Source organism: Drosophila yakuba, chromosome 3R (genome assembly GCF_016746365.2).
Source record: "Drosophila yakuba strain Tai18E2 chromosome 3R, Prin_Dyak_Tai18E2_2.1, whole genome shotgun sequence".
NCBI classification, from domain to species: Eukaryota; Metazoa; Arthropoda; class Insecta; order Diptera; family Drosophilidae; genus Drosophila; species Drosophila yakuba.
This window is the reverse complement of record NC_052530.2, coordinates 4,931,242-4,956,433: the sequence shown is the minus strand read 5'-3', so window position 1 is coordinate 4,956,433 and position 25,192 is coordinate 4,931,242. Positions and strand designations below refer to the sequence as shown.

The window sequence follows — 25,192 nt, the reverse complement described above, 5'->3', positions numbered from 1 at the left end:
ATGCCAGGAAAAAACACAGCGCAGGTTTTTGTTTCACCACAGTGCCTACACTCTAAAATGTTTTTGTAAGCAATAGTAATCATTGGCCTGCAAATGTTGCTTTTTTCAAACTCTTATCATGTAAAGGCTCTCAGTTCGGGATGAAAAATGGTATTCAATATTATTATAATATATTTGCTGTGCCTCTGAAATGTTTTGATCACTGCCAAAAGTTTTAACAATGCTTATGTGTATTGATTCATATAAAAGTAAGGAATTTTCTCAGTGTTGTGCCACATCCCTTGGGGAAAGTTTGTCTGTTCGGTGGTGTAAACGCAGCGTGCCGCCGATAAGAATCAGATGTTGGCACTTCATAAACTGCCACCGCTGACTCATTAGGGTCTTGGGTCATGACAGGACCAACAAAGTCAACTTCAAGTTTCAGCTAAGGCCGGCAATGAATTTAAAAGGAAAGTTTCTACACTTTTCAAAGGTTTGCAGACAGAGACTAGGTGTATAAACAAATATTATTGTTCGATACTGATATACCAAAACGAGTGCAAATAGGAAAATACATTTTTCTCGATAATAAAGTTTGTCAGAAACAACTTTTGATTGCGGTACTTGGAAATGCATTCCAATTAACCTATCAAATTTTTTGTATCACTTTCTCTTTTATTTCGTTTTGCATAAAGCAGGAATGAAAAAGAAATCTTCTAAAATGAATTTGAATTTTTAAAAATGCATTTCTCTTTAAGCTGCATCTTTGACTTGCCAAGAATCTGACTAATTGCCAAGAAATCTGTGTCCAGCTGCTAAGAAATTGTCGATGAATTCATTTCGACCTCGGCTATTCGGCTCGTCATTTAATATTTTATTAAAGCTACGCCTTCAAAGCTAAGCTTAAGCAGAGACAAACAAATTTGGGAAAAAGGTGATGCTAAGACCCTGGGACAGACTAAACAAAATGCTCTTTATAATTAACTTTTGCAACTGGCAAGTTGGGATTTTCACGTGTGTCTGTTTCTGTGTCTATGCTTTGTGAAGTTGTCACCCAAATGTGGTCACAATGATGGCGGCAAACGAAGACGAGGAAAGGGTGTTTTGAGTGCTACCGACTGTGGCCAAAGGCACAAATCATAATTTCAAATATTCTGCAGAGCGCATATATATATAATTTACCAATGGGTGCGACTCTCTTTTCTCAACATTTCCTCCCTTGACTCATCAACTGTTGTATTGTGGGAAATCAACTTTTCACCTGCATTTGATGCCGCACTTGATTTACTGCTGATTACATTTTATTTGCACCGAATGTCTGTGGAATCGGATTTTTGGCCAGTAGTATGTGCAGTATGTGCAAATAACTCCCCGTCTGCACCTTAAGACTTTGCAATTAGTGCGGAGTGCACATTGTGTACAGGCGGCGTATGCTTAATATTAATCAGGTGTTTATTTGCCAATTGAATTAGTTTAATTAAACGGAAGGCGGCCACTTGGTGTGTGCGTGCAATTGGAATTTTAATTGCATTATTAATAATACGCCCCTATGGCTAGTGAAAGATTTGGCTCTCGAGCAAACGCATATGTACTTGCATGCTTTTCGAGTGATTACGCATACGCACCGTGGGCGTCAAAGCACTAGTGCAACGGAGGCAAATATGCATACACAAATTGCATTGCTTGACAACAATTTGGGTCACTTAGCGCTGCAGAATGTAATATGCGTCGGGGTTATAAAATTTCCAGACAAATGTGCGTGTGCCTGGTGGCTGGTGCCTGGTGACTCGACAATTGCAAATCACAAGCACTTGACTTCCCAGCTTACACAGTCACGTGCAGCGCCCTGGAAGTTAAGAATGATTACACGGAAATAGATGCCCCGACCAAAGCCAACAGAGAGTTTTTTATCTTCCCCAGTGGGAGTTGTCACTGCTCACTGAAGGAAATTAAATACAAATTTTCCGGAGAATGTCAAAAGTGAAGCGTTCGTGAAGTAAACACAATTACAATATCCCTTGAGCTGGAAAATGTTTGCTGATTTGCCATACTGTTATAGAAATTATATTGTAACACACCTTACATACTAAACTCAGGAGTTATTGTTACCATATCTAAAAGTCAAAGTTAAGATAAAGTTTAGTTAAAATATTCATGACTTTAATCCGTTTTTCTAGAATATTTTGTTTTCGTTAAATGTTTTTTCAAGTGAACGAGACGCAGCGTCTGAGTGTTGCATATTTCATTAAAAATATGGCATAACATTCAGGAGTGCAACCCTCAGATCGAGTTTAAGGCCCAGACCGATGTTGAGCTACAAAATGGCGCACACTAATGCCCACGCACGCACACACATGCGTATCACTTAAGCGCCTTGTTAACAACAAGTGCGTAAGTGCGTGGGGTTGGGAATTTGGGGGTGGTGTATGGGTGCACTGTAAAAAAAAAATAGAAAATGGAAGGGTCTTTACCAAACTCATTCGCTATTATTTATTTCCTTTACGAATAAACTTGTTGAATATCTATTTTATTATAGCTGAACTACTTATATTTCCATAAATATATTTTTATGATTTTAAAATATTATTTTGCATCCTAATAATTGTTTGGGAAACTCCAAATCGAGTTTAAATATATACTTTTATATTTATATTTTATATATCAAATCAAAGAACGGTCTTCTCGATTGTTTTCTCTGTACTTGGATGGGTGGTTTGGGCTTGGGGATGATTTCGCGATGCGTGAGTGGGCAGCACCCGTTTCGCAGGCAAAAGTCGAGAGGGCGTCGTTATTTATGCGTGGGCGTTCGAGATGTGTTTTAGCCCCTTCTGCCGCCATTTTCCACCCTTTGCCCCCTGCTTTCTTCAGCCACCTCATCCCTTGTTCATTTGTTTGTTTCTTGGGGGGCAAAAGTAAAACTTTTTCCTTTGGGGTCGTGGCTGAAAAACTTGCGGACGAGAAGTATTCCACGCAGCCTAATGCAACTTATTGAATTTTCGAGTGCATGGCTTAGTTGATTTTTTTCCTGAATCTTTTTTTAATTAATGCAGGCTGCTACACTTGAGAAAAAACAGCAGCAATACGCAAGCAGTTATAGTCCGTGCATATAGCAGAAGTACCTTTTGTTTGGCCATCGCTCAGACTAAGAAAATCTGCTGCCTACTTTTGTGCGGCGTCTCAGCTAGCCTCAAAGTATGCCCCTTCAGCCAGCCAGCCAGCCAGCCAGTCAGCCACGCCCACAGGCGGCCCCACCGCCCACCTGGCATTGACAACCGAACAGCGGAATCAAGTGAAAAGTATTATGAGCGGAATGAATAGTAAGAATAGCCAGAACGGAGAAAGCGGGCGAAAGAAAAGCTGGCAAAGAACATGTAACAATATTTCTAACGCTGGAGAATTTAATCTAATTAACTTATGACATTTAGCTTGAACTACTGTGCCATAAAGACAACAAATATAGATAACGAACAATCAGCTGACGAAGGGGTCGTGAGAAATGGTGGAAAACTAAATTTATTTTTGTCGCCCTGAGCCATGAATCACTGTAATGAAGAACGCTCAAAATTGCATCAAAGCCCAAAATATACTATTATTTTAAAATAGTTCTATAAAAAACTTTAGAAGAAAATTAACCCTTGAGAGAAATAACTTTGAATTGAGTTTTGAAACTAAACTTGAATAATCTTCAAGGAAAATGTGCAATTTAAGGGCAATGCTTTTATAAGCAGTTTCAAATTTGCGAATGACTGAATTGGATTCCCATAAAAACTCTTCTGCCAGCATTTTACTTCTTCGCATTCTGCGGAGCAGGCACTTAATTTATAACTTTCATAACAGAACTTAAAGTGGGTGTCGTTAGACCCGAGAAGCTTGTAACTGCGAAGTGCTCTTCTAAAAGTTAATTGAATGTATTATGAATATGTCCATAGAACACGGACTTCAAACAGACTTTTTCAACTGCCTCTTTGCTTATGAGCCAATTAGAATAGATGTAGATACAGGATCAGATCGTATCTTGTAGTACTTGAAAAACTGTATTTATGCTTACTCCAAGCTAAAAAATATCTATTTGGAAATCCGAAATTTTCTCCCACAGTGCGTGCTACAAATTGGCGACTCACGAACGCATCGCCAACGTGCAGCGAAGCTGCAACAAATATGCCTGCATTCTCCATAAGCGGCTTTAGTAATTTTGAACATTTCGCCCGCCGTTTGGGGCACTTCTTTGGCAGTTTGTGTGGCGTGGCCAAAAGGGGCCAAAGAAAATGTAACCTTCAGCCGGCTGCTGCCGCTTTTTCGTTTTTTTCTGCTGCTGTCACAGTTACCTGGTCGCCCACATTTACCTTTGGCGCCATGTGTGCGGCCCATAAATTCCGCTCAGGCGCCCAGTGCATTTTTTACTATGCACCAGCTCTTTGCACTGCACTTATTGTCACATACAGTCGATTCGAAATTTGCGGATGGACTGCCAATGCAAACGGTTAGTAAATGTCGAATCGTCGCGGCCATAAAATCGCTCGGGTTTAGTTTCCCATACATGCAGGGGAAAAGCGGGGAAGAAAGAGAAAACTCAGTTCGCAAGTGAGTTAGTGCACAAGTTACACAATTTTTATTGTAACCAAAATATAAAAAACAAATAAAACTCAATAATTTAAATCAATAAGCAGTTAATAACATTAATCGATACAAATTACATTTATTCCTTTTGCTACCACCAACAAGACTTCTGAGAACCAATTACCCATTCATACGTGAGTAGGACTGGACATATTTCGATTTCTCTACAGGGGATATAAATTCCCATGCCCTGGCTGACAATTAATTGTTTAGTTGCTAACTTAATTGATAAATTGATGGACATTTAAATGCTCGGGCCAGGAGCCATTAGGGAGTCGCATCAACAGCATAATAATGTCAGGCCATGCCAACGACCATTTTTGGCCAAGTTTAGGCCAAAGCCAGAGACCAGAGACAATGCAAATTTCAGACCAGATTCCATTCCATGACACGGCCCGGCCACTGTGCCTGTGCCTCTGCATGTTTCTGTTTCGGTTTTGGGCTGGGGTTTTTTCAGTGCTCAGTTCCCAGTTCTCAGTTTTCAGGTTTCCCATTTTGGCCACTGGCATTGAAATTGGCCAACTGCCTTCTCCCTGCTCCCTGCTGCCGGGCTGACCAATGAAGCTATTATTTGTGGGCCCATAGAACACAATTGCCGTCCCAGCTCCGCTTGACTTCCTGCAGGCGGCCTCCTCGTAGGTGTCACTTACATAAATGGCACTCGGCGCACTGCGAAAAATATATGAAAACTTACAGTTTATTTAAGTATGTGTTTAGTGCTGCCCTAATGTTACTTCATTGTATGAGACTAAGAAACTAATTTGGTAGTAAGCTGACTTCGAAGGCTTCATGCAATTATGTTCAATTGAGTTTCTAATTAATAAAAAATATATAAAAGATATTGATGTAAGACAGTCAACCATGTCATTCAATTATTGATGATTCATTCTTTTCAAATTTAAATTTTATTTTAATTTTCTCAATAACTCGTTTCTTACAATATTAACTGCATGTTTATAGATTTATTCAACTCTTTTAAACGAGAGAAACAAATATTTTATTTTTTACTAGAATCCATTATAAATTAATCACATCTTAAAACAGTTATTATGTAAAAAAATCTCTTTTAAATATAACGTGTCTTACAAAAGACGGACAGGATTAGTATTGATTATCTGTTAAATTTGCCAGAAAAGACTTGAATGCATTTTCTTAAAGTGCTTGACTTGTAATGGCTTTGAGGGAGGACTGACTAATCGAGCATTAGGGCGGGGCGGGCACGGTGGCGTGGTGCTTGTGGCGGGACTCCTTCTGATCCCCCGCCGCACGTGCGCCGCTGTCTTTCACTTGTCCTGCTACTTTTCCCTCCGCCACGGGAGCACTTTTCGCAATTAGCCCAACGAAATTATCCGACTATCTGCTGCTATCGTGTAGCTGTATCTGCAGTTTGTATCTGTACCTGTATCTGTATCTGCAAACGCGGCGAGTGGGCTTCTACTGCGATTGTTGCATGCAACAATTTAACTAGATTAGACCCCATCGTCGCGTCGATTGTTCTGCAGTTGCAACTTCTGCTGGCTACCGCTGTTGTTCCATAAAAAATGGCATTCCTGACGGAAGAATCGTCTCTGGTCTAATCTAAATGTTTAGCCCGGACATTTGATGGCCAACATGCGCCGTCTGCAGCTGAGTGGCAGTTTCAGCTCCAGCTCCTGCTGCAACTCCGCTGTCAATCCGGCCGTCGACTCTTTGGCCGCCGGCTGAAAACGGTGGCACTTACAGTTGCACTTGCGGATTGCGGGCAGTGGCAATTATTGGAATAAACTCGGGTCCGGGCGTCGAAAGTGTGGAGAAATGCACTGGAGTGCAGTGGCTTGGCGTGGAGCGGAGCGGAGTCGAACTCCAAGTCACCAACTGATGCCGAATTAACCCATTGACCTTGATGCCGGGTGGGGGCGGCTGATAGGGCGTGGCACCAAGGCAGCCAAATCTCTGCGGCACGTTTTTGCGCCACTTTTCGGACGCTGAACGCATTACACTGCCACAGGAATGTTGATTTCATTAGAGAAAAAATTTTTAAATTATAAAAAATGTTTTTTTAAACCTGCCTAAATCGGTACATTTCAAGAAAATTAGTTTTCAGAGCATAAAATATTAGCTATTTGATCGGCCTGTATTGGAACTATTTTATATACGTTTTAATATTGCGTACGAGTATATTTAGTGAAGTATTGAAATATTTAAGATTATTAAGTCCTGAGGGATTTCAGTTCAAAACACCTTTTTTAGCTGAGTGTAACGGGCGAGCTTAACAGCAGATTCGACACCCAGGAAAAATCAATCGCGCAAATCTTATCATTAAAACATCAAAAGCTGCCAGCTGGCCGGCATGTAAATGCTAGTAGGCAGCAACTTAATTTGCAGCAGACGATGACGATACAGGCGACACAGCTGCAAGACATCAGCGGCAATCAACGGCAGACAATCAAATGGAGAGGCAGCAGTGGCAGATGCAGCAGAAGCTGCAGCCCCCAAATGGCCGAAACGGCCAGGATAAAATCAGCAGGTGTCCCCCTCTTCCTCCCCCAACAGAAACAACAACAGCAACAGAGCAATGCAACAACCACATCAGAGACTTTTCCATCAAATAGTGACAACCGGTTTTTTTGCGATTTTTCAAAATCGCATTCGTGCCGGCAACTGTAGATGTAGAAGATGAGCAGGATTAGCCGCAACATTGACAGTGCCTCCTGCCTGGATTGCCCCACCTGCCCCACCTGTATCACCTGCCCCACTGGCCCCGCCTTTCCAATCTACTCTACGCCTCCTTGCCATTTCACCGACTGAGTGACTGACATGCAGAAATTATGTTTTGCCACATGGCAAACTCATTAGATGCCTTCGGCTACTTAACGCCCCGCCGCATTGGCGTGCAAATGCAAATCAGTGTCAATTGCAATTAAATATATGTGAGGCACACTGGTCACAGGGATTACCAAAACAAAAGTATTCATTTGAAGCAGATATATTTTATTTACTGAAATATATTATCGTGCTGCTTTATGATGCATACATTTTTGTAATCTTTCGAAAATTTAATATGCTTAACCCTTGAAATTTTAAAGGCAAATTCCCTCAAAAATATTAGGAAAATAAGATTCTTCGTGGCGAATAGCAGATGTAATTCTAATAGATCCCGAAATAAGCTTGTGTCAAATTTTTAAAGAATAAGATGAACAGATGTTTCCCCGTGTATACACAATGAAATGAGCAACGCAAGGTTTTAATTTATGCAGTTTGAAAGTGTCAACAAAGTTGCCATTACTTGGCTCTTGTAAAATACTTTGAAAATGCAAAAACTGTGAAGTCGATTTAAATTTATGTTTCCAAATTATATTCCGTTTGATGCAGAGCGATGTGGCCTGCGCACAGCTGAGACCAATTTCCTGCCATCAAGAAAATTGAATTAAAATTCTTGTTAAGCTTTGTCGTTACTCTAAATCTTGCCACGGATTTGAGCTGCGGGAGGTGAGCGGAGCATACTTATTTGAAAGAAAATGCTGGCAACACGCTGGCGAGATAAGTCGCCTAATAACTTCATCTTCATTGCTCAGCGATTTGTTGACGGTTATATTTTAGCGAGGACAAAAGCCGAGCGTGGCCAGCGATTTTACAGTTTTATCTTTGCTGCAAGTTGCTGTGGCAAGCTGATGGTGCACCTGCAGCCAAAGTGGCCGGCAATAAATCTCAATTTAAATGGCGCCCCAGCATGCGTGGCCAAAACGCTGGCCGCTGCTTCTTGGCCTTCCACATCCACACCATCTACTGGTTTTCCTTCAGCTTTCTGTCTTCTGCTTGCTGTTTGCTGCTTTCTTTTGCCCCCTTTCTATGAGTCCGCTCATTTGTACCAGCGAGCGTCAAATTTGTTGCCGAACCAGTTCAGTGTTGGTGTGGAAAATATAGGATCGGAAAATCGAGAGAACATTCGAACTGTACATTTCGAAATGCGATTTACTGTGCCAAAGCGCGATCATTATCCTAACGCAATTTATGCGCACCAGCCGCGCCCCACGCCCATCCTCTAATTGCAGCCAGTTTGCTGATGTTGATGCGGCTGATGCTGCTGCTAATGCTGCTGCTGCTGATGTCGATGCCACAGTTGCAGTTGCAGTTGCATTGTTAGCTACCTTTTGTGTGGTAGTTGCTCGTCTAACAGCCATCAGCTGCTAACCGCAATCACAACGACGCAGCAGCAGTTCCTGTAATGGCGCTAATCATTACGAAAATCGAAGGCTTTTCGATGAGCGCAGCAACAAGAGCAGCAGCAACACCTGGGGAAAATAAATGATTAAATTATAAATAATAAATTATAACTGCACCTATACGATCTTAAGTGTAATCAAAACCATGTTCAAAATTTCCATTTAAAACGTTCGAACGTAATTCCTAGAAAAAGGCGTAAGAAGCCATTTGTTTTATATTTTCATATTTTAAAATACATATATTTCTAAGAAGAAATGATGTAAATACAAATAACAAAACGAAACCACATTTCATAATGGTTATTAATGGAATGTTTATCCTTATCAATATGTTTCGGGAACTACTTTTCGCCCAGTGCATGCAACTAAGTACAACTGGTTCTGCACGCGTCGCTAAATCGGTCCTGAAGCTGGAATTAGCAGGCAATCGTTGGTCTTTGTCTTCCTGCCATCAATAAGATTGTTTTGAAGCGACATTGATCCGTCTCCTCCCGCTCCCAGATCACCACCCCTTTCCCAGTGATCAGATCCCAAAGATCGGTCATTCGCCTATGTATTAACATAGCCATCAACGGATTTGTCGGTCTTTATCAATTACGCTTGGTCTGTTCTGTGTTCTGCCTTCTCTACTTGCAATATTTTCAAAGAGCAAGTGCCATCGACAGCGACATTGACTTCGACATCTCTTCGATTTCGATTTTCCCCCATAAAACGAAAAATACCCATCTCGATGAGGAGGATGCCTTCCCAGATAGGATTTCTAATCTTATATGCAACAAGTTGACAGGCTTCGCTGATGTGTGACCAAGATTTATTTGGGAAGTGTGTGGGCCGATTCCACTCTAGATGGTAGTTATAAGATAGGCCCATAGAAGGAGTTTACTCAAGGTGCAGCTATTGAGGATGGTCTTTATACAAACGCTGCCGAATTATACAATTTCTAAGTTAGTAGTGACCATCCTTGTGGTCACTACTTAAATACTTAAGTATACCAATTTCAGAAAATCCAAGTCCCATGTAAACCTTATCGGACCCTTGTGCTGGAATATCTCAACATAAATCATCTAAGTGACGACTATTTTCGCAGGTGTCACAACTTCGAACTCCTTTCACACAAATCAAATTTTATTTCGCTTACCTTGAATCCAGTTTGGCACTTGAGTGTGACACCTGGATAGCTGCAATCCCTCGCAGATTTGTTTATCCGCCCCCAATCCAATCAGAGCTCACACAAAGCCACTTCGGAGCTGTCTGGATGTGAGCAATATAAATGTAACATCCGCAAATCTCTGTTACATGACACTCTCCCGGGTCACGTCACCAAAGAGGGATGATGGATGACGGGATCCTGAACTCCTGCCACTCGAGCCCATATCTTCCATTGTTCTGATTTCGGCGGCGGCGGAAAGAAGCTGTAAGGCAGCGCAGTTCACCTGAGTGGATTATAATTTCCGCAATGGCCAATGACCAATGGTCGTTAGGGGCTAGTAGGCAGGTGGAGGCTGAAACAGTTAGCCAGTTAGATTTCTTTCAAGGACACATAACGGACGGCCAGTCGAGTGACAGCTGCGATAGCGGTAAACGTCACACACAGATACTCAGATGCTTAGATGCCCAGATGTTCGGATGTGCAGATGCACACTCGCAGATACACTCGCCGACTGAACGAGAACAACAAGTGCAGCTGAGTCTGGCATTTGCCAATGGATGTGCACTTGAAGCATGCACCAAAGTTACACTACTTTCACCAATATACCACCTACCAAAAAATTGAGAAAAAAATGGATAACTTTCAAAATAAAGTATCTCTCTAGATCAAGAATCTTCACGAAAATATTCAGTGGATATTTATTTCACAAGTTCTTTAGGTGGTATCCAATCCTGCTTTAAGTAGCTCTATACAACATTAAAATTGTTATATCTATTATTTCAAAGCTCTAATCGAATCTAAAAAATATATACTGAACGGCTTACTTAAAATTAGTTTATAGTTTAGTTTCCTAGGTTTGTCTTCAATTCTAAACCGATAAACAAATAGAATAGTTATGCAATTGAAGTGCATTTTTCCACGTGTGGGGGATGTCCACATCATTGCGACGGACGGACAGCGGACAAGACAGCCCAGGAGATAACTCACTCTATAAAAATTCGAACAGCCAGCGATCCGAAGAAAGCCAAAAGCGAACAAGCCAACATAACAGGGAACAATAACGAGAACAAGCAGCAGCCTTGATAGTCAGGCGATAACAGGCACACAAAAAAAATGGAAAATGAGAAATCTATATGTGCGGCTGGAAAGGAAGCGAAAATCGAGGAATTTTTAAGTGGATTACCCAGTTTTTGTTTACTGTTCGCTGCTGTTGCTGTCGCCTTTGTTATTGCTGCTTTTTACCCCAAAGCCCGGCAGTTGCAACGTGAAAATAAATAAACTTGTGGCATGATTGGCTCTGCATGATTAGTCACATGCAGAGGAGCGGAGAGTGAGCGGTGTGGCGGGGTGGCGGAGAACTAGTGCCAGGCTTAATAGAATTGATACGAGTGGTAGCAAGGCCGGTCATAAGATGTGCGAGAGATAGCCGACATCAACTTGCAGCAGCAACTTGCAGCATGCAGCATGCAGCAGCAGCAAAAGCAGCAATGCCATTTATGCCAGCAGGAGCAGCAACAACTGTTATTGTAATAATAAAATTAGCTAACGATATAAAGGCAAGGCAAGGCTAAACAAGCAACAATAACGGGAGAAAGAAGCCAACACGGCGGCAGAGAAATACAAAAATACAAAAAATAGAAATAAGCAGTGACTGCAACAGATACAACAACAGAACAGGTGGCAAACGTGCCACGACCAAAGGAACCAAACCAACAAGCTGATTTTGCCACACAATGAAAAATATCACTCATCAATTCAATTAGTTTGGGATCTAAAAAATTGACTAAACGGGCCACCAGAAAATGACGCCTACTTTTTGCTTTATTTATGTATGGAAATTTGTATACACTTTTCTTAGGGCTAAAACTATGGTGACCCACAAAATCGTACAGATCATTTTTAGATTATGTAGATTATGTTATATGTAAGAATAAATACTTGGCAACAACTGCTTAAATTCTTTAAATATACTTCAATATTTTTAAGTAGCACATATTCAAACAATATTCACTGAGTTATAGATGACATCTCTATTCGCAATTATAATTCAGTAAATATGGCTAGTTTTCCTCAGTGATTCAAATACTGCATCCATCGAATGCACTTGGCTCCCAAGTTTGTCCAGCATGTAAATCATATTCTAGCCCGGGTAGGTTACTGTTTTGGTCTTTCCTGGCTGACTTCTCTTACTGTGCTTTACGGCGCTTTATTTGGTATTCAATTTTCAGGAGAAATTATTTAAGTTGAACCCAGCACAGGCGGCGGCAGTCTAGGGCAATCCGATAATTGGAAATCGCCTTTACCTGTACCTGTTGCCACTGTTGCCTGGCGTTCTTAGCCAGAAATTTATTGATTGTCTGCTTCACGCTTTCCTTGTTTCGCCTGGTTCCCCGACTTGCCATCTCCTCATCGCCGTGTTGGCCTTGTTCTCGTTACTGCCAACTCACATATATGTCGGAATAAGCATGTTATTGTCTTGTACTTCAATTATTTTATTAACTTATTCCCAGGCAGGCGAGGATGAACACATTCCAAAGACTTTGACTCTGACTCTGACATACAGAGCGTATGCGTTACTTGTGAAGAATTTGGTTACTATTCTCTCCGTAATTCTCTTAATGACAATTGCATCTTTGATATTATGTACTTAATTCAGCTATGAGTATCACATCCCAAGCAATTTACGAAATCAAGTTAAAGCTGATTTTCATTAACTTATTTTTTTGTTTATGTTGTGTCCGCTGGTATTAATTGAATATATTTAAATAATTTCAAACATCATCCGTCATAACTAATGACGGGCGGCAAAGAAAATCAATTTACATAAAAAATGCATACTCCATGGCGCCCAGCTTAAAATATTCGGGCCTTGAGAAAAACAGGATGAGAAAATCGAGGAAAATCCGCGGTGTTGGTCCATTCGCTGGTCACTCACTTGGCCATTGAAGCGGCAAATGCAATGCAGATGCACAGGGAGTTGCGTACACCATTAGAAAGATCCCGAGTGGCAAATGGAAGTGGATGCTACATGGTGGAAAATATAATGATAGCTATCACCAATATCCACTCTTCTATTTAGTTTAAAATCAAATTTTTGAATTAAAGTATTAAACATTCGCACCGTGAAACATACATATTTTTAATTATAATTTGAATATCGTTGATAGACTAAAGTTAGAGTTGAACCCTAAGGTTTTTTTTCTCCATGCAGCACGTCGATCCCGTTAGCAAAGCGGCGTAGAGCATCTGCGGCAGCGGTGGGCCGCATCCGCCAGGTTTCATTGATGCTCGGGCCCAGTCCCAATCCCAAACCCAGTATCAGACCCAGTCCCAGTCCCGGTCCCAGTCCCAGTACCAGTCTTGGCTGCTGTCCCCCATACCCAGGCCAAGTCAATCAGCCAGCCAGTCAGTCATTCAGTCAGTCAGACATGCGCAGGGAATGGCTGAACGGCGGCTTTGGCCAACTGGAAACCGGCAACTAGCAACTTGCAACTGGCAATTGGCAACTGCAACTGCATCCGCTCACGAAAAGAGCCAACTTGCAGCTCAATGGCCCAATGGGACGCCCCAAGGATCAATGGCAGGTTTGTGCCGTTATTGGCCATTGCCGTTGTGTAATGCATGCTAATTTCATTTGCCCAACCAAATTATGGCTTTTATTAGTCAGTCCATCCAAGCGATTCTGGCTAATCTTTAGCGCTTCGAGTTATTGAATTGAAATGACCGGTGAAGTGGAAAAAAGTTGGTATAAAAGTAGTAGTATAAAGTACCCTAAAGAACCGGAGAAAATTGTACTTTGCACTTGTGCCCCAAATAATTAATTGTATAATAAATGTGTAGGAGATTCTTCATATTAGTTAATGGTTCTTTTTATTAGCATTATGACAATACGTACAATTATTTACCAGGTTTATTTATATGAGCTTTGAGTAGTTCTACGACATGTTTAAAACCAAATAAAAGATGTTTTAAATTTATTAAAAAATTGTCACAGCTTTTAGCAGCTTGTATACGACTTTTGCTTGTTTAGTAACATCTTCTCGCATTTCGGCTTTGCAATTACTAAACTGATTTATTCGGCCCACTAATTGAAGTTCCCGCTGCGTCGATTTTTTGACCAAGACACCTGCAACCCATAAGCTGATAGATACTTTCAATTGAAATGGCTAACGAAAGCCGCAACCGCTGCAGCTTTGCCTCTGCCGATTAGTGCGCAACAAATTGCTCAGATTTATTACGCGCGGCTGCGCAGAAGCAACAACAGCAGCAGCAACAACAACAACAACAACAAGCGTCGGCTTATCAAGCGTCTTGCCAATTTTGGCAACGGCGACGGCTGCGTTATGAATTATTGGACACTATTGAGTGCCGCCGTGCGCCGTGCTACCAAATTTGTGTGCCACGCTGCCTCGAGGACTTGCCGGCATATCGGATGCTGCCGCCTGCCTGCTGCCTCTGCCTGCTGCCTCCTGCTGCTGCAAGTTGCATGTTGCATGTTGCTGGCGACACCAGGCAACGGCAACAACCACAGCAATTTGTCAGCGCAGTCGGAGCGTGTCTGAGAGGCACAGAGTTTGGGCAAAGCCAATGCCAAATATGGACGGGCCACAGCGAGTACTGCGAGTTGTTGGCTGAAAGCGCTGCCAATTTGGACATTTTTTAATAAAGTCTTATAACTCACTCACAAGCAAAGGAAACCGATGATTAAATAAGAAATGGTGGGTTTTAGAATTGCAAAAAGAAATGGTCAGAATAAAGAAAGCTTGAAAATTTTATTAACAACTTAAAAAATGAAAAGGGTTGTCTGCTTTTATAATATTTATTATAATATTTCTCAAAACTTTGGGAAGAGTCCTCAGGTATCTAGGCTTATATTCCCACTTAAGGGTTGACTTGGCTCTTTTTTTTGGCGGCCAATGGGGGCATCTCCATTGACCAGCTGGCTGGCTGCCTTTTCATCTCCTGGCCTGGCCAACCCGCCTCCGCCCGCGACGCCCCTCGTATGCCGCGTATTCCTCGAGGTTGTGGGGCTGCACTTGCCCATGCGCGTTCATCGTTTACGTTATTTCTCGGCCGCTAGTTTTCCAGTTAGCCGCAGTTAGCTGTGCTGTGCTGCATTTGGCTCAAAGTGAAAGATTTGCGCGGCCTCTTACGCTGCCCCTGCCACACGGCCTCGAAGTCGCTGTTTCTGTTTCTTTTGCTCCCTTGCAGCGGCGCATGCGTGCCGTTATGGTTTATTTAATGCGTTTTGAAAGTGCATTTTCATGTTCGATGAGATTGATGAGAAAATTTGATTTATTTTTTTCCCTGCCTGCACATTGTATACTTAGTCTCGTTGGCTAGATCTGCTGTATCTACTGCCACCATCCGCCAATCCCCATCCATCCTCCAGTATTTTCATTTTATTTCATCTTATTTTTACTTCTCTTGCCCTGACCAACTGTCCGTGTGTCAGTTACACTTGCAGGTTGCGGCATTTTGTCAGAGGGACAGTTAGAACTGAAGGCAGGTCCGAACCAACTTGGCCTGCCCGTTAAATTGTTCATCGATCTTGGAGCTTGGAGCATGCATCTCGCAGCTTACAGCTTGCATCTTACAGCTTGCATCTTGGATCTTGGCAATCGACAATTGGCAATCCATATGCCATAAATGGCCGCGCATGAGAAATGTGCTGTGGCATCTACTCAATGCAATGGGAAATGTATCGGTTTGCAATCTTGGGCAGCCGATTGCATAACTTTTTCCTTATAAAATGGGCCTCACATTTGGCATCGCTGGCCGATAGTTCAACAGTCTGTCAGCAATTTACTGAACATCTTTTTTTATTTTTAAGTTCTAAACTCTTTAAAGACATACTTGACTTCCTGGTTAGCTCACAAAAGGTGCCTATTTCCACACATTGTTGCTGGTAAAGGTTTTCGTGGTCAGCTAATTACACGCTCGTAAAACAGATATCAACGAGTGCGTTGATATCACAGATAAAGGGGCATTAAAAGGCCCGCACCTCTAAACTGCCGATCACGATCTCCCTTGTGGCACTTGTGGCATTAATAAACGCATCGTCAAAGCAGCAGGAACAGTTAAGTGGCCGGGCTGAATCTCGTTATAACTGGGATCCCTCCACTAACCACCTTTTAAAAAAACTAACACACCGCAGGGGGGTCAAGTTGCACTCACAGAATCGGCTGGACGGGCTACTTTGTCACTAGAAAGCAATAAGGACATAGTTTCCGTACAAACTAAATCGGCACTGGAAGATTAAGTTTAAGTACACACACCAGTTTAGTTCTTAAGTAAGTCCATAGTAGGTTTTCTTTTAGTCTAAGGAGAGAGTTTTTAAAACATATAGTGATTTTGATTCGGCAGTTTTAAGTTATAAAGAAAGCAACCCAATTCTTTGCAGTGCACAATTCAAAATGACCATTCGAATCAAAGTTTTGCTGGTCGTCTCATCATTTTCCTGTCGCCTGTTGCATAATGTTTATTAATGAACAAATTTTTACGACGCCATGTGAAACCTTTTAACGATGCCTCTTAACGATTACGCCCCGTTTCTGCCGGCCGATGGCTTCTCAATGCTTCCAGGTCGATATGAGATGATATGATGCAGTTGCTCCAACTTATGAGCGGTGGATGCTCGGTGTTTTCCTTTACGACTTGCGACCAGTTGGAACACTACCAGCCACTGGTAACAACTTAAACTGCAACAATTTACAATTAGCCACGCTTGTGCTCCATTTCGCTGTCGCTGATTATTGCAAAATGAGACAGCGATCCCAATCCCATACACACTCGGCCATCTCGCATCTAACGGTCGAAAAATGGGAAAAAATAGTGGAGAAGGAAAATGCACAAATGCAATGCTCTCTTTTTGTCCCCCAGATGGCGCAGCAGTAAGCAATTAAAATTGCAGTCTCCAGTTGCTTTGCCTGCTAATTGCGACCGGCATCGAACTGCATCTATATAGCATCTGCCACGCCCCTTTCCACCATTCATCCCCAGAAACTTCGCGGAAAACGGAGGAGTTTGGAGCCGCCTTTGTCTGGAAACTTGTGCCGACTGGGTTCGAGCTGAATTCAATTGTTCGCCGCTACTAAAATCTCAATCGATTATTACTGCACTGGAAGATGATTAGTTCACTTTCGATAAACCAGTATTTTAAAAATTGAACAAGAGAGAACGCTATAGTCGAGTTCCCCGACTATCTGATACCCGTTACTCAGCTGGTGGAAGTGCGAATGAGAGTTTTAAACACTGAGAGTTTTTGGCAATTTGTGGGCGTTAGGGTGGGCGTGGAAAAAAATTTTTTTGCAAATCGATAGAAATTTACAAGACTAATACAAAAATGAAAAAATATCAAAACATTTTTCAAAAGTGTGGCCGTGGCAGTTTTGGGCGGTTTGTGGGCGTTAGAGTGGGCGTGGCAAAAAGTTTTTTGGCAAATCGATAGAAATTTAGAGGACCAATACAAAAATGAAAAAATATTAAAACATTTTTCAAAAGTGTGGCCGTGGCAGTTTTGGGCGGTTTGTGGGCGTTAGAGTGGGCGTGGCAACATGAATCGACAAACTTGCGCTGCTTCCATATCTTGGGAGTCTGTATGCTTAATCTCATTTTTCTAGCTTTTGTAGTTCCTGAGATCTCGACGTTCATACGGACAGACAGACGGACAGACGGACATGGCCAGATCGACTTGGCTATTGATCCTGATCAAGAATATATATACTTTATATGGTCGGAAACGCTTCCTTCTGCCTGTTACATACTTTTCAACGAATCTAGTATACCCTTTTACTCTACGAGTAACGGGTATAACTAGCTGAAATCTGAAGAGTAGGTTCTTAATATGAACATTGCACTTGTTTCAAGCGAGCCTGATAACTAAGTGCTCAAAAAATGTGTAATTTAAATAATTTTTTAATATTCTTTTCTATTTTATATTGAAGTATTATTTCTAGTGCACTTCACACTTTCTATGCTCGATATATGTCTTTTTCTCAACATTTTCTGGGATTTCCTTTAGCTTTCCCCGATTTCTTACAGTGATGCACCCCTCTAAATCACTCCACCCCCATTCGAGATCCTCTTTTGCTATTATTTCGCATTCGAAAAGCGTTTTCCACCATGGCTGGCCGCCCACTTGGGCGTCTCGTTTGGCTTGTGTTTGCGACTTTAGTTGTTGGGTTTTCCAAGTTCTTCCTCATCGCTGATTCCGCCATGACCTTGACCAAGAAAGTGCATGCGTCACTCTTTCCGTGCATGTATTGGTGGGCTTGGGTGGGCGTGGCAGTTGCGTGAAGCGGCAACTTTTCATTACATAATGCGGCGGGACCTTCAAATTTCAGCAGGATGCTGTGGCAACTTTAGTTGCGAAACTGCGGGTGCATTTTCCATTTACCATTTGCCATTGCCATTTTTCATATTTCCAGCCGAGTGTCAATAATTTGACGAGTACGTGGTTGGCTGTCATTTGACGTCCTCACGGTTTCGCTTGTCGACCGACCGGCTATAATTCAGTTTTTAGTCACTGAGCGACTTCAGATACTCCGCACCGATGTAAGCTGCAATTTGATAAACGTGCCGACATTAATGCCGCCTGACATGAAAAGCCAGCCGCCGACTTGCTCAAGTTGGCGGAGAAATTGCTGCTCAAGCCGCCAAAGGAGGGAAATAAGGACACCATAAAACATTGGGGCACAGGAGAAAAAGGAGAGTAGGTGCAGTCAAAAGCGTGAACAGGAGCGCCATTGTAAGACAACAAGTACAACATCAAGGACATACCATGGACTTGGCATTATTGCATTTGCAGAGCAGCCATTAGTGTGGGTTAGGTTTCAAAGTCTTTGATTGGGTTGCGGAATTCCTTTGCTAAACTCTTTAAGCTTAATCCGAATCATAACAAAACGTTGAACCATTACTTTGAGTATTGTTAATAGATACACGAAAATACAGATTACTTTGTTGCCAGCAGTTGATTACAATATAAGTCAGAAATCCTTACTGCGACTTCAGAATTTATCTCTTTGCGATTATCTTTCAGTTTTATCATATTAGCAGCTATAAAGAAAAGTTGTAATTTCCTCTACACTCATGTTTTACATTAAATCTAATCACCGGATATCTTATCCTGAAGCCCACTCTCATAAGTAGCGGCAGCTGGGAAATTTCTCTTACGACTTTAAATTCAACCTATTAGATACCATAAAAAGAAATCAATTTCGATGAAATATCCTGGCTAAAACAGTGTTCGTAATTTGAAAGAAACTGATGCTTGCTGTGAAGCCGAAAAAAGTTACAATCTCGTGACAAGTCGAAACTATGTTTTCCTTTTGGAGTCGCGGGGATACAACAATGTGTATTACAAGCAATTAGAGCATTCAGTTTTATGTAGCCATCATTTGGCACGGTGCATTTTGGCCACTTGCCTGTAATTTGGGGCTCTCGCATAGTTTACCGCTGATGACCCTAATTAAAAGTACAACCCGCACACAGAACCCAAGCGAAACTTTCAGTCGGCTCCTGAGAACCGAGGCCTTTATGATCGGCGGCACAAACCGCAACTTTGGCATCAGCATATGGGGCTTGGTCGTTGCAAGTGGCGGCTTTTACGACTGCTATCGCCAGTTACAGTTAACATTATTAGGTCCCGAGCCCCACCAACAGCAGTGCACTGGGAGAAACAAATGCTTGCCATAGACTGATTCAGCAAGAAAATTGGAAAACGCATGTAATCCTTGTTTAGCCACTTTCCTTTTGTGTATAGTATCTTGAAAATAAATAAATTCAATATGTATCCCTAAAGATTCACAGGAATGGTCCTATTTTCTTTCTGTGCTTCTTCTTCGGCTTAATGACTTTAATAATCCTGTCACCGATCATTAAAAAATCTCCACGAATACACAAAAGAAATTCCATGGCAGCTTCAATCAAAATAAAGTACACGCTCCTCCTGCTCTGCCACTTGCAACGTGGCCCCTGGTTTTGACCAGGCCAAAAGCGAAGCGCAGATGCAAAAGCAGGAGACTTGCAGATCGGGACTTCGTTTGTTCTCACGTGGTATTCAAATTCTAACAACATTTTAATGATAGCCTCGGCGGACATTAAAACTCATTCAGCCGTAATAAACATTAATAACACTTTAATCCGTTGCACGGCAAGCGATGTGCGGTTTTCCTCACTTTTTCGGCGTGGAGATGGCGACTTTCCTGCAGCTGTGCGCCTCGTGCTATCAAAATAATCTGCGCGGAAAGAGATGGCGAGAGAGGTGGCAAATAGAAAGGGAGGAGCTGAAGACAGAGACGGACATCGAAATGCCCTCCAGCCAGTGCACACACTGCAAAAAAGATATATATATATATTTATCTTACTTTTTGCATGATTTAACATTAAATGTAAATATTCAATGCATGTGCCAAAAATCAAATCTTCTAGGCTTCCCAATTGGCAACCCCTTTTCCTATTTATTTCAAAAGTATTATTGGCAGTGTTCTGGGGCCGTCAGCTTGGAATAAATAATAGAGAAACTTGTTGCCGTTGTTACTGTTGCTGTTAGCTGGACGCGTTGTAAGGCTATAAAAATGCATGTTTGCTAAATCAATGCAACAACTTGGGGGCATGGCAGCAGCAGCCGATGCAGCCGAAGCCCAAGTCCACTCGAAGTCACAGCCGCAGCATGAAGGCATCCCACATGGACCAACCTTCCAACCTACCTGGCAACCGACCAACCAACCTGCCCACCTTTCGCCTGGCATCCTTTGAAGCGCTGCAACTGCAACTGCAACGTTGCTGCGGCTGTGTGCGATCTTGCCACTTACGTAGGCCGCGTGTGGCAGGTTGCCGTTGCAGTTGCAGTCGATACGTCCTACACTGGATTAAGATGCCTGTGGCTTATATAACTTATTTATAATTTATTTAATATTTTAGAAATATTTGATATTTTTTGATAGAGAAATGCAGACATTGTTTTCATTATAGAAAAATCAATTGTTTTTGTTTAATATATATATAAAATTCAGAATGTAGACCAGATCATTATAGTGTAATAACACTGGGAAAATAGAGTAACTACTTGGCAACCATGGTAGTAAGGCCCCACTGTACTGGCCCCATACCAAGGTCTCTGAGCGGTTCTTGTTGCTGCTTTGTGGCCGATAGTTGCTGGCGTTGCTTTTGTTGGTGCTGGCAGGCCAGATCATTTTGCTTCCTAGTTGCATGTGGCCCATGTAATTGTGTGCCCATATGTTGGTGCACGCTGCACGTGTGTGTGTGTGTGTGAGTGATAAGTGGGGGGGAGATCTGGATGGGTTGGTGGCAGGGTGGTGTTTAGCCACTCGGCCACTTGCTGTGAGTTGGCCTAGCTGTTGGTGGTTGCTGTTTGCTGGTTCCTGCCTGGTGGTTGGTTGTCAGTGGATCGCGGATTGGGGATTGGGGCCCGCCGATTCAGTATGTCGCTGTCCCTTGACTTCGGATGGTATGCCAGGCTAATCGAATTTCCGAGGATGCATTCACTTTGTCATGACAGGCAGGTTGAGGTCGAAGTGGTGGGATCCCACAAGAGCCAATCCCACTGCATGGAGCGCAGGGCTGCGATCGCCGCAACCTGATGCTGCGAGTTCCAACCTCATATGGTGAGGAAAGTTATGGGGAATACTACGACAGAGTTGAAAATTCAGGAACATTTTCTAAAAAAATTAGTTTAATAGAATGTATACAAATAAGGCATAGGGGCTATGAATACTGTTTGAAAATTAATAGAAGTTTTAATTTAATTGATACATATTTCCTTTGAATACAATATATTGCACTGTTAATATTATATTAAAATATTATAAACCATTAAGTCACCACCAGCTCTGCATTAATTAACAAACCAGATTCGAAACTCTTATTAAACATCTGAGGTTTTATGTTCCTAGTGCATTACCAAATCGTGGTTTACACTTTCGACCCCTGAGATTCCATTAGTATTATTTCATTTATCAGCCGAGCATGTTGCCGTTGTTGCAAGTCCTCTTTGCTCTCTCTATCTGTCTTCCCCTCCCCTCTCCCTGTTGAGAGAGAGATGTTGGCCAAATCGAGACCTAGGGTCCCAATTCTGGTTTCTGGCCAGATTCGGGCCGATGGACTTCAGCGTGGGGATCGCACTCAAAAGGTTATTTGCAGGGCCGGGCTCTCAGCTAAAGTGTTTACACTGCGTAATAAACATAGAATTCAATTTTCATTAAGATGTTGCCTGATCCCTTGCCGTTTACCGTTAGCTGGCCTTCCAGCCCCAACCGATTTCTTTTTCTAGGGCCTTTTCCTGGGACGAAAACAGGGGAACGAGTATTTCAATAATGAATTCGAGATAAGCGCATTGGCTTCACTTGCCCCAGGTAGCCGCCGCATGCCGCAGCACTCGGGGAAATGGCTTAAAAGAGTTGACGAAGAGGTCTTCAAGTAAAGTACACTACGATTTACTTGGCGTATACTTAATATTGTTAAATAATCGTTTTTCTATGAATGAATTTCTAAACAAATATTATTTTCATTAATGTTTTGTCTATAATAAGTATGTAAAATATACAAATTTTATTATAGTTAGGAAGTAAATATATTTTTTAAACTATATTCATTTAACGTATGCATGCTGATTTTGCAGTGCAGGGAGTAGGATGTGGCTGTGCCTTTTGCCTTTGCCCGTGGATGGGCAAACATTTGTTGTTAGAGGAATTTTCATTTTATATAAGAGGCAATCGCAGTGAACCGGACCAGCCCCGAAGGTTTTCGCATCCAGCTGGGGAAAAGCTCAGGCTGAGCTGCTCAAGTGCGCAATTTTCTCACATGACAGTCGCTGCTGTTGTTGTAGTCCCATTCCCAGCCCCCTTCCCATTCCCAATCTCATTCCTGTTCCCATTTCCAGTCGCAGTCAAGTTGTCCCTCCAAAAGTTGTAGATTTAAATGAACATGGCGCTGGCCAGCAGAGTGGACAGCCAGACACACATAGGCTAATGCCCAGGCCCATGCGTGTTGATCTTCCGCTTCTTCGCAGGTCTCGGGGGTCCAGATTCTGCTGTCCCTGATTCTGCAGATGAAAAAAAAATGGGAATTGGACATTTAAGCCCATCTATAAATAAAAGGCAGAGAGTGATCCTAACTCACAGAGGCAATTCTAAACAGTGCAGTTAGTTTTTGGTAGATGGCATTTTAGGTCTTTTTAAACAGTATGTAATTGTCATAAATATTAAAAAGGTTTTTCTTTATATCTACTTGAAACCTTCTACATCTAAGCTTCTGTACTACAAATTCCTTTGTGTGTACTTGTACCTTCCCCCAACCCTCTGGCTCGATCCCGATTGCATTTTGGTTGCATATAGCTGACACAATTGACGAACGCGATGATCACGAGGCGAATGGGATGATGAAGATTAGCGTCGGCTGGCCGTTTCAGATTGCGGATGCATCCGCGAACTTATCTGCACAGAAAGTAATTTAAGTGGATAAGTGAATCCGCATTTTACTATTATCCATCGTTAACGACTTTAATTTATGCAAAAGAGATACTGGATTATATATTTATATGTACACATTTCAAGACTTTGTTAGGTTTTCTTAAAATTTAAATTCTAACCAGCGAAAGATTTATATTTTGCATATTTAAGAGAAGTGAACCAATTTTTTTCTGGGTGCAGAACAAGTTCTCGCTTTTAATGCGTTGTTGTTGCAAGTACAGCGGCAATATTTAAATTGTTTTATACATCGTTGTGCTGTTAGATGGATTCAGCCCCCACTCCTCCCCCTCACTGACTGGGCCATTGGCCATTGCGTAGAAATGCAGGAGAATCGAGGGGACGGCGAGTCATAAGGATGGTGGCCCATTCGCTTCCTAGTTGGGCCGCAATTTGATTTTCTTCGGCCGTATACCTTATCCCGTATACCTGCTTTAAATTTCCGTTTATGCCTTCTGAAGGCTTGTAAAATGTTAAATGAAATTAAAATTTATTGCCTGACCAGCCGTCGATTGACGTTTGCACATGGCGCACAGCCAGTTGGCTTTTAGACGGCCAAGGAACTTCTGTGCTTGGCGATTATGAATCTTTGCCTCCTCGCCTAACTGTTAACCAAATAAATGGTTTATTGGGCAATGATGGCGAAGGCTTTTGAAAATTGTTTATTTAAAAATTTAAGCGTTTAGTTATTTATTGCCATCGAAGTGTTATGGAGGAAAATTAAGGTTGAGTCCAACCTTGAGCTATAAAACAAAGTTTGTTTTCTAGAAATTAAAAAACCTAATCGAGTTGGTTTAATTAGGTAATTCCGTGCATAGTTATTTCGATGTTAATGTACTTTGGTCAAGAAGCATTAAAGCCATAACTGACGAATAACTATTGAAAACCAATTAATTGACTATATTGTTAAGTACAGCTTACGGTTTAAATATAAAGATATATAGCCATTTTAAATTGATTTAAATCACACAACTAAATGGGTTCTTAGTCTGCCGTTCGTACGGTGAATCCGGGCTATTGCAAAAGTACTGCCATCTTCTCGTGGTAGCTTTCAGCGCTCTACAAACCAATACCAATCTCGGCCCACGATAAGCTATATTTGCTATAGCCATTGTTTCCAGATTGATCTGGCGGTTCATTCATTCGCCGGCTTGATTCCCGCAGCTAAATATGGACATTAAACGCGAACAAAATGGGAGCAACCGCAAATGCTTGCAATTTTCCACTTGACTTGAGCGTTTCTGAGCGCTCCACTCCGCTCCGAGTGGCGAGTGGGCAGATGAGGCCGCCAAGGCATTTAGCCATGGTACCCATGGTCCTCCGACTATCCCCCTCCCAGAAGAGTCTGCTCCTGCTGATGATGCTGCCCACATTTGCCTAAAAGGGGCCCAAACCTGTTGCCTACTGAAATGTAAATCTTGATGGTAATTTTAATAGAAAAATCGAGGCAAACCGTTGCTTAGCCCAGGCCAAACGATGGGCGTCCGAATAGTTGGCTAACTAAGCCTCGGCACGGGATAACACTCCAGAACAGGAACAAAAACTGCAGGAAACTACAAGCACTGGAAATAAATACTTGTAGCTTGTAACTTTGCTTTAATAGACGGAAAATCAAAATCAAACTAAAGGGTACGCTTAACTACTACTCTTTGCCATATTTCAAAAGTAAATATATAAAACGACTTTCAGACTATGAGTTGTTAAGCTTCGAACACACATACGTATTATCAAAGGCTCCGGGCCATTTTTAATGGACT

At 42.0% G+C, this 25,192-nt stretch overlaps 1 protein-coding gene and 1 long non-coding RNA gene across 6 annotated transcripts in view; one reads left to right on the top strand and one right to left on the bottom strand.

Moving 5' to 3' along the window:
- LOC6535575 (sex determination protein fruitless) overlaps nt 1-25,192 on the top strand; it is a 133,153-nt gene that overhangs the window by 34,753 nt on the left and 73,208 nt on the right. The window lies entirely within an intron of this gene.
- On the bottom strand, nt 8,139-11,681 carry LOC120322001. Its single transcript, XR_005561741.1, has 2 exons — nt 8,916-11,681; nt 8,139-8,867 (listed from the first exon to the last, which is right to left on the bottom strand). It is a non-coding gene; the product is annotated as an uncharacterized LOC120322001 (long non-coding RNA).